Here is a 17,542-nt window from a genome sequence, read left to right on the forward strand (position 1 = left end):
TGGCGTCTCTGGCTGGCAGTGTGTAAACCTGCTGGCGTCTTTGACTGGCAGTGTGTAAACCTGCTGGCGTCTTTGACTGGCAGTGTGTAAACCTGCTGGCGTCTTTGACTGGCAGTGTGTAAACCTGCTGGCGTCTTTGACTGGCAGTGTGTAAACCTGCTGGCGTCTTTGACTGGCAGTGTGTAAACCTGCTGGCGTCTTTGACTGGCAGTGTGTAAACCTGCTGGCGTCTTTGACTGGCAGTGTGTAAACCTGCTGGCGTCTTTGACTGGCAGTGTGTAAACCTGCTGGCGTCTTTGACTGGCAGTGTGTAAACCTGCTGGGCGTCTAATGCTTGTGCGTAAATTCCGCACTCTTGCTTGCTATGTACTGTGATTGTTGTCAAGGACAGTTTTCTTTTTAGGCCTATACTTTGGTAAGGACAGGGACGACTCGGTCATCTTTAGAAAGGAAAATCACGTGACACAGTTACGAAATATACAAGTTATTGGAGTCGGCAACAGCCCATTGTTGGCGCCTTCTCGGGTGTTATCTTGGGGGCGGAGGGACGCTAGTTGTGGCCCCGTTGAGCCACTCTTCTGACCTGCGGAGACGCGTTCTTGAAGTTAAGTTGATCCAGACACGAGACTAACGTTCCTGCTGTATCTCATAATTCTGGCAGGACGAGCGTGAGTCTTGCTTTCCGACCGTCCCTCGCGGTCACTTGTCCCTCGATAGAATTCTAGGTGAATCGGATACTTTTGATATCGTTCGCCTTATGCGTTTTTGTTCTGGTATTGGCATTCTTGGTGATATTTAGCGCCCTCTGATTATTTCGCACTTTGATGGTGCTACATAGCCTTCCCGGTTTGGTGCCTTCTTTTGATAATTACCTAATTACCTCATAATTCTGGCTCCTCCTGTCTGGGACCATATGCCATAGATCAAGGCAAATGTGGCAGGGGGACCTTCGACAAGCCGCCGGCTTTGTCTTCATTGAGGAGTGGCCTTCAGGTAAATTCAGAGGAAAAAGATTAGTCATTATCATCTTACACAGATGTCAGGTGAGAGACAGGTGGTAAGCGTGTTTTAGGCAGTAGTTCGTAAACCAACATCATTTGGATTAGTATCTTCAGTTTACTGTAAACCTTTTCTGACATAAATGCGTGTTTGCAGATTGTGTAGACCTCCAGAGAAGGGTCAGCAAGGTGTCCGGTCAGAACAGACCTGCTCGTCGTCATGACCTCGGCGTGGTTGGTAAGTTAACAGCATCGCTATAGTGATACGTTGTCTTAATGCCTTTCATCACTGTCACGTAATTATTGTATATCATTTGCAGGCGATGAGTTACAATAACGTGGCTAAAGTAAGTTGACCAGACCACACACTAGAAGGTGAAGGGACGACGACGTTTCGGTCCGTCCTGGACCAAAGAACAAAGTATGTTCTGGTCAACATACTTTAGCCACGTTATTCATAATAGTAATAATTCTAGTGCTTCAGTATTAGTTGTGATAAGGTAGGATTGTGAACAGTTGATCTGTCGTTGATTATTTCTGGTGAAATGAGTTCTTAGTGGGCTTAGTAATCATAGGTATTGCCTACAGGTTTTCATGCAATTCAGAAAAATATCAGTCATATGAGCGTCATTTTGTTGACAGCTCAACGTTGAAGTCGCTGCCGAGAATGTGTTATTTTATTTAAAAGTACATTGGGTTTGATGAGAGTACATAACGCTGGTGTTTTTACATTCTTGCAAAGCCACTAACACGCATGATGTTGATAATATAATATCTGTTGATAAAATAGTAATCAAATTTGAAGCTGAAGCCCGGCATGACACAAAATGAGTTGGTGTAATACTGTTTCATCAACAGAACTTCATGCTGTTGCTGCTGCTGTCGTCGGCAGTGAGAGCAGGACGTGACAGGCGAGATAGAGATAGAGACGGAGACGCAGACGGAGAGACAGTTGGAGACGGCCGTCGCTGAGGCTCTGGTTGCTGAGGAGCGCAACAACGACACCATCTTGTCGCCCGCCGAGGAGCTGCTGCAGGCGGCGATGGCTGCAGGTGGGACCTACTCAAGACCAACACGACCACAACGTAGACATGACTTTAGCCCAATATGCAACAAATACAGTACAATTGAACAATATAAATATCTTTTACAGCTGTATGTGTGTCGATGGACACATATATCATGCGTTTTGAATCTTCGGCGGTGTTGGACTTGACATTCGGTGAGAACTTTCTCTTCAGAGGCAATCCATCAGCGTTGGTTAATTGTCACTCGAGGGCAACCAGCCATTAGAAAGGAAAGAAAAGGAAGTTACCGCTATTAATGATCCCCCGAGCTTACACCAATCCTCTTCTCAAGACTCTAATTAATTTAACATTAAGTATTAGATACTGTATATAATTTAGTTGAAGGCAGATTTAAGACCCTTCATATACCTTCATATATCTTAAAAATTATTTCCTCCAGCTCCTCCTAGAGCTGGAGGAGTGTTAGTTTTATGTTGGAAAATTTAAGATTCTTAAGCACGTAATCTTCTTTGCACTAATCTTTTCAATTAATTGGCTAGCAATTTAGTTAGCAAATGGGAAATAGTTAACGGAAGAGGCAGGTTTACCTGATTTGATATGGTAAACTAATCGGGTAAATTTTATAGTCTGACGCATCCTATTGTAGTGAGGTATATATAGTCTGGAAGCAGCTGTTGTAGGGAAGTGTTCCCGCAGGATACGATTTGACTCTGCAGCGCCTAGACATAGCCGCCGCCTCTACTGATGAAGAAGTAGAGGAAATGATGCCACCACCTGTGGCCGAGGCATTCATCTCTCATCGCCGCAAGGGACAATGTTGACCTCATCCGCGAACAGATGATTGGCATGATATTTACGGGAAGGCCTCAACCTCTTGTGAGTATAATGCACTAGACTTTTCTCCCTCTTACTGTGTTACACAAACCTCCTGTAATTCATGAATAATGCATACCTTGTTTATTCGCTCATTGGCTTGTAAGTGCCGTAAACAAATAGAGAGAACTTTGATATTGTCCTCCAGTGTAACACAATATCAAAGAGTGAGGTTAATTCAACTTTGAATGTTGAATTAACAAAGTAAAGCCTTTGATAAAGTTGATTCAAATTTGAATTAACGTTACCCTTGGATATCGTGTCCATTGGGACCTCAGGTATAATATTTAATTTCCCCTGCAGGGCTCTGTACCCCGCCGCCCTATACCACGACCTATGCCTCCCAACTTCAGGTCGGGTCCATCTGGGATGATCCAAGTGAGTGTTGGAGCAATCATGTTGACCAGGTGGTGGTGGAGGTCGAGCTGGTAGTCTCCACCATCGCATTTCAGTCAATATTAGCCTTGTTAGAGACTATGAAAATTAGTCTCAAATGGGAATATAGTAGAAAGAAATTACTAAACTTTTTTCAATGGCAGGTTTGATAGCTAAAGCTGCAGAAGATTGTGGCGATCATGACTAATGCATAAGGTAGAATACAAATGTTTTCGAACATGTAGAAATGTGACTGGAGTATCCTGTGTGAGGGATGTGGAGAGTGCCAAAACTATTCTGCACAAATTGGTTAGGTTATTGGCTGGCATCATAACATGGTATACTAACATGTTTATTGACGCGCGTGTTACACCCGCTGTTACAATTTGTTACTAAACTGTTGTAGTACAAGTATAGTAAAGATAGTCATACAGACCTGTCAAGTTTTGTCTGACAACTAAACTGATCTGTTCTCTCGTATATTGATCAAGAATTATGCGAGTAGAACAATTAATTTGTATTCCTACTACTAACACACTGTTGAACGTGTATATGAACACATGAAACTTATTGCGTAAGCTTTTCATTATAAATGTTGAATAGATACATTACACAACCAATTTTCTGTGAAATTCTATTTTTATGTAGTGTAGTACATGCTTACCATCACAATATATATTAAAATATATTCGTCTGTAGATGTGTAATGTTGCAACACATTGTAATGGTATATAAGTGCCATGTAAATAATACATGTGTTACATTGTGAAAGTACTGCCACATTACTGTGAGTGCCAGCTGTGAGTGTACTCGGGCTACACCATGTAAATCTATCGCTGTTGTTTACTTGCAGAGACAGTATAACCCCCAAGGTGAGGCCAGCATCCAGAGTAACAGAAGTAGGTTGACACTGATGGTGCTAGTATATACTGTAGTATAAAGTTAGTGGAGCAGTTCAAGGTAAGTGGCGCAGTAATGGCTTGGGGTCAGCACAGGGATACACTGCCACACTTATTCATGACTTGTTCAAATGTAAATTAGGTTCAGTGCAATATTTTAATTTTGACTAGCAACTAGTCATTTCCCTGTAATAGATTGAGAGAACATAGCCGAGTGGTGTATAGATAATGAATTTTGGAGGTCCTCCTCGTATTGACTAATTGCTACGTGACTCTGGTCGACCCATTGCAGCATGAAACTTCACTCTGGTATCACCTCACTTCCTCCAGTAAAGCTACTTTTATGCATTTGATTACTGATCAGTATATTATTTCAATACTTGAAATACTGATCAATAAAGAACCCTAGCTGCATGTATGTTAAATCTGGTATAGGTCGGACCTCATTCCCTTTGACCCCAGCCCGTCCTCTAGAGTTCCTAGTCACAAAAATTACATACTAAATTACCCAAACGGAACTTAACTAATGACCATGCATAGAAAACGTGGTTTGTGACTCACTATGATTTACAGTACATCATATTTTGTCCAGTGGGGAGTTTGACGTCAATGAGATGTAAATTATGAATTCATAATTTTGTTCACGACTGCCAGTTTATTTTCCATTTTAATTTACCTGAATTTACCCGAGGACAACTCGACAGGAACAGGTAGCCGGCGGCTTGCCAAAGCAACCCACACCCCCCCATATTTGTCATGTTTTTTTTCAAGCTGAAGGTTAAAATTCAAGTGTTTTGGCATATACAGCTATGGCATGTAGGTGGTCCCATGGATTTATAACCCTATGGGTGAAAAAGTATATGTTTTCAGTTCTATGTTGTTGAGCGTTTAGCTGGACACGTTGTGCCTTGTTTGTATTATATCTGACCTTTTAATGAAGTTGCCTGGATAAATATACGAGCATAAGAACATGAGACGAGTGGCAACTGCAGAAAGCCTATTTGCCTTGTGCAAAGCAGTTCGTATGCCAAACATGCTCATTACACATCAAACTCGCACTTGAAATAATCTAGCTATTTCTGAAAAAATAGATCTTAAAAAACAGGAGATGCTTTTTCAGCCATAGCTATAAACTCGCGGAACTGTCTACCCACCAAAGCCGTAAATGCCATAAACACTACCTTATTTCAAAATCCAGCTTTACAAAATCATTAGGACAAATGGTGAGATCTTTGACAAGCTGGCGGCTTACTGTCCTTATCGAGGCCACTAGAGATATAGTATCCCTTTTGTAAATTCAGGTAAACATAATTTTTGGTCACCTTTGCTCACACACCATTGGTATGTCTAGTGTTCCAAACACACAGTATATTACAGTATTCACTTTTTCTAATACAGAGAAAGAAATGATATTATATAACTACAAATCTCCAACTCTTAACAAATGCTAATACAGTATGTCATGAATAAGTGTATAAAATGTGCAATACCTGGGTGAACTGTGCTATGAGGACGCTGGTGCTGTGATATGGCAAGAAATGCTTTCTCTTAGCTTGGCATTACTGACACCTGGCATCTATGCAGCTCCCAAAACTTGAGTACTGGGTCCTAACAAGGTAAAAAAATTTTAATCTTGAAGACTAATCTTGTTTTGTTTTTATCTTTTGTTGCAAACATCTTGTGCTGATTACTATTGTCTGGAAGATATGGTGAATGGTGGGTGTTATTTAGATCATTAACCACAGCTTCCAATATTGTGTTCCCTTCCCTGGTCATGTGCCTTCCTAACCCATGCAATTGGGAAGGTAGTATTAATGATGAAAGAATGAATGTAAGCAACGTTTGGGAATGTACAATTCAAAATAAACTAAGCATAAGGTTTTAATTTTTGTGTAAATATTTCAGCTTTCTTTTGAATAAGTATGAACAAATTAATAATAAATTGTAATTAAGCATATATTTACTAGTGCTGCTTGAATTAACACTTGTATATCACAAATCTCATTCAAATGACTAAATGCTAACTCCAATAATAATGCAATCATATAGTAAATAACTATGCCATCTCACTAATGATACAGGTGACTGTGTGGAGATGCACAAAGTACTATACAGCGGGGGGTGTTCAAACTTTTTGAAGAAACTGAACCATCATACATGTATACTGTATTAGTTATATTCACTGGAATTTTTATTTAAATAGTTAATCATGTTTACCATAAGCATAAGTACAACCATCTATTTATATTTTATCAAATGAATTGGTTGTTTGGATGTGATCACTATTCTTTGCATGGTTCAATATCTGGAGCAGTTTGTTAATTGCAAGTGCAGATAATCTTATGCATTGAACCTATTTCTATATTAGTTTATTTGCTGTCATATATGGAAGGCATTCTTAAAGATGTGTTGCTAAAGGCATAATATATATATGTATTTCAAAGAGACTGCTCATATTGAAAGCTAAATCAATAAACTTTTACTTCCAAATTTATCACTTTTTCAAATTGGTAGAAATATAAGTAAATTTTTACAAACAAAATAGATTCTGCAAATTGTGTTAATTCTGATCTGTTTCCAGTTAAAAATAATTTTTGTTATACTGTTATTTTAACTGTTGTATGCAAGACTGCAACCCGTTCTCGCAAATTCGTAAAGTCAATATTGACTTATTAACTACGTGCATAGGTGATATACTAAACATAATAGATACCCTTAAAAAGATTCATAGAAAACACCGACCTTACCTAACCTTGTTAGTATCTTAAGATAAGCATCTTATTGCTTCGTAATTACAATTATTACTTAACCTATACCTATTATAGGTTAGGTAATAATTGTAATTACGAAGCAATAAGATGCTTATCTTAAGATACTAACAAGGTTAGGTAAGGTCGGTGTTTTCTATGAATCTTTTAAGGGTATCTATTATGTTAAGTATGTCACCTATGCACATATTTAATAAGTCAATATTGACTTATTAAATTTGCGAGAACGGGTTGCAGACTGATAAGAATTAAATTGGTTCTTAATACAGTACAGTATTGTACTTTCATTGAGAACACAAAACAGTAGTAAATCATTGATGATAAATATTTCATCCAACCTCTTTCCCCATCTCACAAAAATACACAAGGAATCCTAAACAAGCTTCTGAAAACCAGTTTGAAAACCCTTGCTCCTGAGAACATTGTAATAGCTAATGTTGCCACCGCTGTTGCATGTGCTGCTTACAGATGGTGGCAGGTCTGGGTGTTGTTGGTCCTCACAGGCAAAAAAGTAACCCTGTTTCTCTTTCAGCAGCACAAATCTGACGTGTTTTTTTTGGATTTCAGAGGTGCCAGTGCCAGACAAAATCCTGAAGCCGCTACCCTTCGTACCAGGTCCTACCATGGTCAAATTTCCCCCTCATCACCAACCACACCAGCAGGTACCCTCTGCCCCATCACGTCAGTCAACACGTCCTCTCCCAGACTTTAGTAACACGGTTGGACCTGATTTTGGACCAGTTACTTTTAATGAATTTGGTGGTAATTTGGGATTTGGCAACAACAAGAATGACTTTGGGGATTTGGGCTCTCCAAATCAAGGAGCTAGAGCGCCACCCTCTGGTCACCGGCCACCATCACATCATCGGCCCTCTCCACCTCGACATATTCCCCGCCCTTCTCCAACCAGGTTCCAACCTCGGCCTGAGCCAGTCAGGCCAAGACCACCACCACCTCGTCCACCCAGGCCAGCTCACAGCCGGCCTGGAGCCTTTAGCAGTGTTGGATTTGGTTCCTTTGGTAGTGGGGGAAGCTGTGTCAAATACACAGATGACATCTGTCTTGACACTGAAGAGTATCCACAGTAAGTTCCTTCCTCACATAAGTTACACAGTATTGTAGTGTGTGTGTTTATCCTATTCCATCAGTCTTATTTTGTATTAAAATAATCAAACATTTATTTCATAAAGTGTCTGATGGTGTGGTGTTTGCAGTGAGGCAATTCTATCATCATTGGTACGTGACCCATCTCGTGCTGATACCATGATGGCTGAGGTAAGGTCACAGAGTGCTGACGACTTAGGTGGATGGAGTGACATCAGCCCAGGAGACAAAGTATGACTATCAGCATTATTTCGGTAACAGGTACACCATGCTGCAATCTTTTTATCAGCCGAGTACATACTGGATCATTTAAATCTCCATGATAAAATATGAAACATTATTCTTAGTTTACATCTGCAATATTTAATATAGAGCAAACAAATATAATTAATTTTTAATTAAAATATTTATTTATAAACTTACCTGACTATAATTTGTTTGGAAGCGACTTGTAGTAAAGTTACCGTTTTTGTTTAGGCGGGCAGACACAATCAACCATGCTCATCGGGACTTTGCTCAAGATGGTGGATTCTTGTGCCCAGCTGAAGTGAAATATGCCAGACCGAAGCGAGCCAGGAACTCTAAGGGAGCATGGAAGTACATTGTAAACATGGACAAGTATTCCCAGACCATCCGCATGGAGAAGTGCATGTAAGTACCAGTGGATCTCTTGACACTAGTGTGATATGGAGTAAAACTGATGATTGAGAGAGGCTTCCCATGCCCTATGCATTTTTGTATAAATATTGGAAAGGATCATGTGAAATCTATAATGTAAAAGGAATTATGACATCAATGGTAAGCATAAATCATAAATGCTAATTCTGTACATTGCATGTTTGTACATAGATTCTCTTCAATGAATCTTGATGTATCATTTACAGTACAGTATAATATTAGACTGAGATCTGACCTTTATTTTGAGCTTAGTAAAATATATCCAGTAAAGGCAGAGATGTATTGTGTGTTAATCCTACCACTGCTGCATTTATTTCTTGGGCTATATGCTGTGTGGGGCATTTTACAATAGTCCACAAATAAATCAAACACAAAATTATAGAGAAAATGATGGCAAGTTTGGGGAAAAGTAAGCAAATTATTCTAGATGCTATAGTTTGGCACAGTAGTGGGAGTCTATGAAGGGTGGATTTTTGCCCAGAATGCCCAGACAAAGGTAAAATAATTTTGATAGTAATATACAAAATTTTATTTGCCATAATGTGCATTTGGGGGCTGAAAAGGTGGGTTTTGTCCTCTCGGTAGTTTACCCCCATTTTCCCAACAGTAATATAAACACTAACATGTTTGAAAAACATGAGATTACAGAGGAATAAAGTACAATACTGTTTCCCCCCCCCCCAAGCAAATAGTGTCATCCTTATAAAACTATAGGTTTTATTGTAAGGTACTATGTAGACAATGGGGAAATTACACATACAAATCTAGCTGCAATACATTCACTTTGTGTACTAAATTACTAACTGTATCCTCTTGAGCTGACACGGAAAAGAATGAAAATTTGTATTTGTCAGTATTGGGCTCAACTTGCTAACTGGCACTAAATTTATTTCACTTGTACAGATTTTACAAAAATTATAACTTTTGGTACAAGTAGGGAATTGTTTTAACATCTAATAAACTTCCTCTTTTGTGTTGGTTATGTTAAGCAGCAAAAATGCAGGAAGACACTTGCAAAAATAACGAGTTTGTTGTATGTAATTCACTTGTGTTGAAATGAGTCAGGGGTTTAAACCAGAGGGCAAGGGGGGGGGGGGGGGAAGGGGGGTCTCAGAAAGCAAGACATATGTAGGGCAAGTGTTTAACTCTCATCACCCCTGCAGGAAGCCTGGTGGAGCGTGCAGCTATGTGTCGCATCACTACCGTGCCACTTGCAACCAGGTCTACAACTACCATCGACTACTCTCCTGGGATGATGGACGGGGCCTCCACATGGATATCTTTAAGGTGACTCAAATTCTGCAACTTTTCAAATTATATACTAAAGTATGTTTTTAAATTATTATATTAATAATACTTAATGTTTTATAATCTATGAAATTATTATTTATAAAATGGCTAGGTAGTTCTTTGATTTATTTTAAAGCCTATCCTACTGTGGGGCCCTTTATTTGCTTCCTGTAGACTCTTGTACATATATAAATCTTAATACCTAATTTTGTATATACGGGAGTTTATGTACTACCTGTACTGTATATTATACTGCATATACATTTGTACCCGTCGAATGTACTACACTGTGAATTCATGCATCATATGTAGTACATAATGGGTTACAATTTACTAAATTATGAGGTGACACATTAGAATGCAGTACTGTAATAAGTGTACCTGGTCTTTTAAAATGGTTACTATTACAGGTACCAAGCTGCTGTTCATGCCACATCCAGGGGTATGCCTATGTCTTCCCACCACTCAACAAACACCAGAATGCAGCTGGGTCAGAGCATGTCATCCAGACAGTACCCGCACCTTCACGTGATATGAGCAATGAGGACCCAGATAGTGGCACACCTGCTCCAGGTTAGTAACTTGCCCAGACTCCCTCTTCAATAGTGACATATGTCCTCATTTCCTCATACCTGCACTAGCCAAGTTTCATCACCAGGCAAAATAGTTTTCTTTTTAAAATTGCTTGTTTGCATGAGGCATCTTAAGTCATTTCACAGCAGCAAGAGTAAACACATTTTTAAAATTCAAATAGCATTAATGCTGAGAATTTAATAAAGCATTACACCTAGTAAGTATTGAATACGATTATTATTACTGGAATAGAGAAGTATGGAAGATATTTATCAGACTTTCCTTTTTATCATAAAAATTCTGTGACATATCCCAGATGAAATACTCATGTTGTCCACATTATAACAAATTTGTATTTACAAAAACTTTCAAATGATGGCTTAAGGTGGGTTTATGATAACTGCATACAAATATTATCGGGCTGGTTTCTTGAGTATCTTAACCAGCAAACTTCCACCCTAACCCAGGGCTGGTATAGGTAGTGAATTTTTCTGCTTTGAATTAGCAGCATAAGAAAAGATAAAGAATACAGCCAATTTAAAATTTGTATTTATTACAGCACTTATAAACAAAATTTATAACATTTTTTTGAAATACTAAACTACAACATGTTTCGTACTATCATGACTAATGTATGTTATATGGTGGTTTTAATATTGCTGAACTACCTCTGGTAGCACAAGGCCCAGATAATCCCCGGAACAGTGAAGGTGGGCCATCAGTGCGGAGGAGAAGACCTGGTCAGCGCTCCGAAGGATCCAGGCAACCGGGACCTTGGCCTGCCAGAGATGAATCGAGCCATGGCCTACGCAAGTGAGTGGTAACTCCACCTTTTGTACTTGAATGAGAGGTTACATTCACTGATCTGCAGGAAGTTGCACTTCACCTCCCACTACTCCTTCCTTACTTGCAGGTACAGTTCAATGTCACCAGTCACAGGTACTTAATCACCAGGGTGGGCTCCAGTTCCCTTCATAGTGAAAATTATTACATATCTATGCATTGTCCTTTATTTTCAGCATATTGTTTTTACCTGTACAGTATCTTTGTTCTTAGTTTTCATTCTTTCATAATTACCTCCTGGCGTGGTTTGATATTCAGCCTTCACCATAGAAAATATCAGAAAGGTAGAGCACACACAAACAGAACTACGTGGTAACCATTGGCAACAATCATTATCTGGGTCGAACCGCTGGTCAGTCACTAATGTGCCCCACAAGGTGGCAGCATTGACCACCAGCGGTCTTGGAACACCAGAGGAAACGTTTAGGGAAAATAGCACCTACCACAAGCACTGAAATTGCACCTCTGTCCAAACATCTGATGCCCATCTTTCTGATAACTTTACCATAAGCTTATTATATATAATTATTTTAAAGGTAGGAAATAAATCCTTTAACTATATATTATAATACCTGTACTGTAATATAATAAACAGATCATACATCTAAAGATTGTCGATTTGATATGTAGTTGTGAGGTGGATTGTTATGCCCCACATGCAAGGTCTTGCATTTATCGACATTAAAAAGCGTTTGCCAGTCATCTGACCATTTGTGTTCATGTAGATCTCTTTGAAAGACCTCAATATCACTTTCACTTTCCACTTTACCGTAGATTTTAGTGTCGTCTGCAAATTTGATGTGGTTTGTAATATTCTCAACTGTCATTAATGTATATGACAAAAAGGGCTGGCCCTAAAATGGACCCCCTGTGGCACCCCACTTAGCACATTTTCCCAGTCAGATTCATTTCCATCTAGCACAACCTTTTGTTTTCCATGTTTGAACAACCTTTATCCATTACAGTATTCTCCCATTTAATCCATGTGCCTGTAATTTCCTCGCCACTCCCATGTGGTACCTGGTCAAATGCTTTAATAAAACCTTGCAAGCTACATCTACCGTAAGTCCTTTGTCTGAATAGCGGGAATTAGGTAAATTCATTTACTTGCCCTAAATTCATCATTAGCTGATAAAACCCTAATAATAATGTTTCACCTTCAGCAGAATGCAGGAAGTGGAGGAGCAATCTCAGGAGGTTAGCCATCCCCCCAGCAGCAGGATGAGGCCACATCCTCGTGACTCGGCTAAGGCCAAAGATAACAGTGACAAAGTCAACTATGGCTACCACCCCATCATAGACTTCTTCAGTCCATACAGGCTCCAGAGTAAGAGAGAATAAAACAGATTTTCCATCAAGAATGTGTTTTCTAGAGGCTGTGAGAGCAGCCTGGGCAATGGATCCTAGTTTGGTCCAGGCATTTATCTGGGTTTTATTAGTGGAGCTTTTACTTTAATGTGACTGTTAGACGTTGACATAATTTATTTTATTTAAAATTTTAACCTGAGTAGACTTCTTAAAACACATGTTGCATCCTATGATCCAATTGATAGCTTGGACAAAAGTTTAGGTAATGAGTAGAATTTCAAGTAACATGGACAAGCAGTAAAATAAGGGACTGCACAGTAGTAGCTTAATAAGCCTTAATAGTTTTAATGAACATGCATAATGACCCAAATTTTTCAAAACAATAAATTTGATAATAAATCATGTACAAGATTACCTACATTTTGTTTGTGTATTTTACTCGTGCTGTGCATACACACACGCACACATCAGTTGTATGGGGTCCATATCTCAAGAAGCACATCAATAAACTGGAAAATAAGAAAAGGTTCAAAAACATGCAATAAATGGCTTCCGGAACTGGAAAAAACAAGGAGCTGTGAGTAGCGGCTAAAGTTAAATATACCAAAGCTAGAAGAAAGGTGATGATTACCAAATACAAAACAGTAACAGGAATCTTACAAAATTAACAAAGAAGAATTACTTGGAACGTTCATCTTCCAAGAACAAGAGGTCATACATAGACTCAAGCTAAGGCAACAAAGCTTAAAAAAAAAAAGTGGATGTTCTATTTTGCAAACAATGTTAGGTGGCTGGAATAAGCGAGGTGGTGGATGCCAAAACTGTCAGTAGTTTGAGTCGTACAGCAGAGAACCAAGAAGACAGGACACCACCAGTGTAATTCATCATGTAACTACTACTTGGGTAATTACACATGCACATACACCCCCCCCCCCCAACACCATAATCATCATATTGAGGTTATCTTGAGATGATTTCGGTTTTTTTTAGTGTCCCCGCGGCCCGGTCCTCGACCAGGCCTCCACCCCCAGGAAGCAGCCCGTGACAGCTGACTAACACCCAGATACCTATTTTACTGCTAGGTAACAGGGGCATAGGGTGAAAGAAACTCTGCCCATTGTTTCTCGCCGGCGCCTGGGATCGAACCCAGGACCACAGGATCACAAGTCCCGCGTGCTGTCCACTCGGCCGACCGGCTCCCTGGATACTTTACTTCCATTTTCATCGTTCCATTTTCAACACGTTTTGTACTTTATTATAGTAGAAACTATGTATACTGTGTAATTCTTCTCATTACCCAAATGTTTTGTTACATAGCCTTCTGTTCTAAATTTAACCATGTAAATATAATTGGTAAACAAATTATGAACAAATTGAGGTATACTAGTATACAGCTGGGACCAATTTATCCATCCAAGTCTCATTTTAGGTTTTGATTTATTAAAAACTCTATTGTTCCCTGATAATTATATGGTCATGGATCAAGATTGTAAATCTCTGGACAAGACAGTACATATATACTGTACATTGATTACTTTTTCTGTGTTACTCAGGATAACAAAAAAATGCAATAATCAAAATTGATTTTGTATATTCTGTAAGTAGTGCACTACCAGGTGAACTGTATAGGAAAAAGGTGCACATCTTTTATCACTGCCACTCGTACTTCAGCACTATCACCGGATAAGCAGTTCTGTATCTTGCAATGGTACATTTAGTGCTGATAATTTCCTGAAAATTTAAATCGTATTTCCCATGACCTATCAAAGGTCAATATGCTATGCTATCAAAGGTCATTTGTTGCATATCTGCTATTAAAGGGTATCAATGAGTGCAGAAGAGCACTTTCATAGGTTTCCCCAAGATATTTGATAACTGTCCTATATAGGACACAAATCCTTTAGTATTAATGTTGGGTGACATTAACATGGTGTTATGTACTGCAAATACTCAATTTAATTATTTATTACTGTTATAGGTAGTATGCATAAAACTGCAAACTGTTTTATGCTAAACTGTGCTGTGTGTGGTGGTGAATAAAGAGAAACCAACTGTGACATAATACCAACATTGTGTAGATATGTGTAATAGTTTGACTTGATTTTCACATTTGTTGTAGGTGTGGTTATTATATGTATTTCATAAAGACATACCTGGTAAATCCCCTACTTAATTGTTAATATACAAGGCTGGGTTACATTTGGCGGGTAATGATTGCTTGTAAAGTGTGGACCTGTTTCTACCTTCTGACCTGCCTTACAGCCTTACCATGTGCCCAAGTCATATCATATTAACATATTATTCCCTGCTATATTATGCCCAACCTATTTCAGTTGGGTAATTAATTCCTCCTTCATTGTCATGTTAGTCTTAAACATGTGCCCATCATCGTTATGTTATTCCCCAGCCATGTATCCTCATTGTCATTCCCAGTCATATGCCCATCATTTCTGTTATCTAGTACCAATCATACTCTTTACAATTATGTCCTTTTTTCTACTATATGTTCTTTTCTTCCCTGATGTGCTATTTCTGAACCTGTGGTATTTCCTGATGGTTTATACTTTATTACAAAAGGAAACTGCAGAAGGCAGCAGCTCCTCTTTCCCTACATCACTGGACTAGCCTCTATCATGTGGCTGTTCCCTCTGTTTATCTCTTGCCTGATGTATTGCAGTTAGTAATGTATCCAGCTCTACCATGGGATTCTTCCTACCTTGTTCATTTTATTACTGTACCATGGTTTCCTTGTTATTTATTACTTATGCTTGTGATAATAAATGTTGTTGTTACAATTTTGTTTTCCTGAGCCTTAAAATATATAAAAAGGAGCTGCCAGCTACCTTTTAACACTGCCTTAGCTTGTCAATATGAAGAGAAAAATACACGCTTTATTCTGCATAATGAACCTACAAATAGAATAAGTCAATATGGTTGACAATAAATGAAATACACATGCATATGTGAGAGCCAATGCTAGTCCTCTGGGCATGGTATCTTTTAATTACTTACATGGGAGCCATGCTATAGGCCCCTTATATTTTGAGTGAGTGCAGGTCCATGAGAAAAAACTCTAGCACTTCAATGTATTAACACATTTTCAAGGAGTACACTGAGGTGCTTCAAAGACTGTACTCCTTGAAAATGTTTAATTAATACAGTACATCAGCAGGCTAGGATTTGTTTCTATATCCTTGTGGATACTAGCTCATAATTGAATGACATGTTTGTGATTATTTATTCTTGCAATCACACATACACACACGTACAGGTGTGGATTTTTTACTAGAAGATAGGTGATGTGATCACCACTTACAAAATACTAAAAGGCATCTACGAAATTGACAGGAATTCCTGTAACCAGTAACTTTAAGAACAAGAGGACACACTCGCGCTAAGTACAGTACTATAAGATACAAAGGTGCTGAAAAAATATTAGAAAGTTTTCTTTTGCAGAGTGGAAGACAGTTGGAACAAGTTAAGTGAGGTGGTGGAGGCCAAAACCGTCAGTAGTTTCAAAACGTTATATGACAGAGTACTGCGAAGACGGGACACCATGAGCATAGCTCTTGTGTAAGGTAATTACATATGAGCATACCTTAATGGGGACATAAGTTCATGTATGTCATCATAGCTAAGGGTGAGGCTGTGTCCATGCAATAATTCATCCAGATAAGGCTTGGTGGTACCAGGGAGTTGTAGGTAATCTAACTTATCCTACTAAAATACAAAATATGGTTTGTTGTCCCCCACAAAAGTTCAAGTTTCTTATTGAAATGCTAAATGGCATACAAAAAGTGGAACAGGGTAACCATAAACCTAACTTTGCCTAAACAAACAAATTCTATACATATGTGCAATTTTTGGACTAATTTAGTACTGCGTGTGTAAATACCTAAGTGTAGTTACGGGATGAGAGCTATGCTCGTGACGTCCCGTCTTCCCAGCACTGTCGTATAATGCTTTGAAATTACTGATGGTTTGACCACCACCACCTTACCTAACTTGTTCCAACTGTCTACCATTGTTTGCAAAAGTGAACTTTTCATATAATTCTTTGGCAGCTTTGTTTAGTTAAATCTATGACCTCTTGTTATCTCTAGCCCCTGCTATTGCATTGCTCTTCAACAAGTCACTTGAACTCCAAACCTTTCCTGACATTCTAAAAAAAGCAAGAGTAACCCCTGTCCACAAATGTAGTGATCTCACAGATGTTAACAACTACAGACCTATATCAATCCTGCCTAACTTGTCAAAAATATTTGAAAAACTAATCTACAAGCAGCTTTACTCTTTTCTAGCCAAACACAATATACTTAGCTCTTGTCAATATGGCTTCAGACCCAAAAAAGCACTAATGATGCACTTATTAGTATGATTAACTTAATTCACGCAGCTCTTGATAAAAAGGAGTTTCCTGTTGGGTTATTTGTGGACCTGCGTAAGGCTTTTGACACTGTCAACCATCAAAACCTTCTTCTTAAATTACATCATTATGGAGTCAGAGGACACTCCCTGCAATACCTCAAATCTTATCTTACTGACAGGCTCCAGTATGTTTCTGTGAATAATACTATTTCTCCCACCCTACCCATCAACATTGGTGTTCCTCAGGGCAGCATACTTGGCCCTCTCCTCTTTCTCATCTACATTAATGACCTTCCAAATGCCTCCCAACACCTCAAACCAATTCTATTTGCTGACGACACAACCTTCATTTACTCCAGTCCTGACCCCCTTGCTCTAAATGCCACAGATTAATGCATTCATGCACGCTGGCGGGTGGCACCGGCTCCGACACTGCT

The 17,542-nt window shown here is 39.0% G+C and overlaps 1 protein-coding gene and 1 non-coding gene across 4 annotated transcripts in view; one reads left to right on the forward strand and one right to left on the reverse strand.

Moving 5' to 3' along the window:
- The window catches only part of LOC138357999 (uncharacterized), a 381,281-nt gene that overhangs the window by 289,721 nt on the left and 74,018 nt on the right, over positions 1 to 17,542 (reverse strand). Inside the window, exon 1 of one of the 3 annotated variants that reach the window (XM_069315412.1) lies at positions 8,469 to 8,606. The exons of the other annotated variants lie outside the window; for them this stretch is intronic. The gene's annotated coding sequence lies outside the window, so the exon portion shown is untranslated. Of the gene's footprint in view, positions 1 to 8,468; positions 8,607 to 17,542 lie in introns of those variants that run through there. 3 annotated transcript variants of the gene reach the window in all.
- LOC123773074 (uncharacterized) lies at positions 933 to 15,529 on the forward strand. The gene is made up of 14 exons (XR_011225212.1): positions 933 to 993; positions 1,156 to 1,232; positions 1,319 to 1,345; positions 1,900 to 2,050; positions 2,723 to 2,902; positions 3,203 to 3,277; positions 4,128 to 4,173; positions 7,509 to 8,025; positions 8,156 to 8,306; positions 8,523 to 8,696; positions 9,887 to 10,010; positions 10,424 to 10,586; positions 11,264 to 11,399; positions 12,593 to 15,529. It is a non-coding gene; the product is annotated as an uncharacterized protein (transcript).

Source organism: Procambarus clarkii, chromosome 81 (assembly GCF_040958095.1).
Source record: "Procambarus clarkii isolate CNS0578487 chromosome 81, FALCON_Pclarkii_2.0, whole genome shotgun sequence".
NCBI classification, from domain to species: domain Eukaryota; kingdom Metazoa; phylum Arthropoda; class Malacostraca; order Decapoda; family Cambaridae; genus Procambarus; species Procambarus clarkii.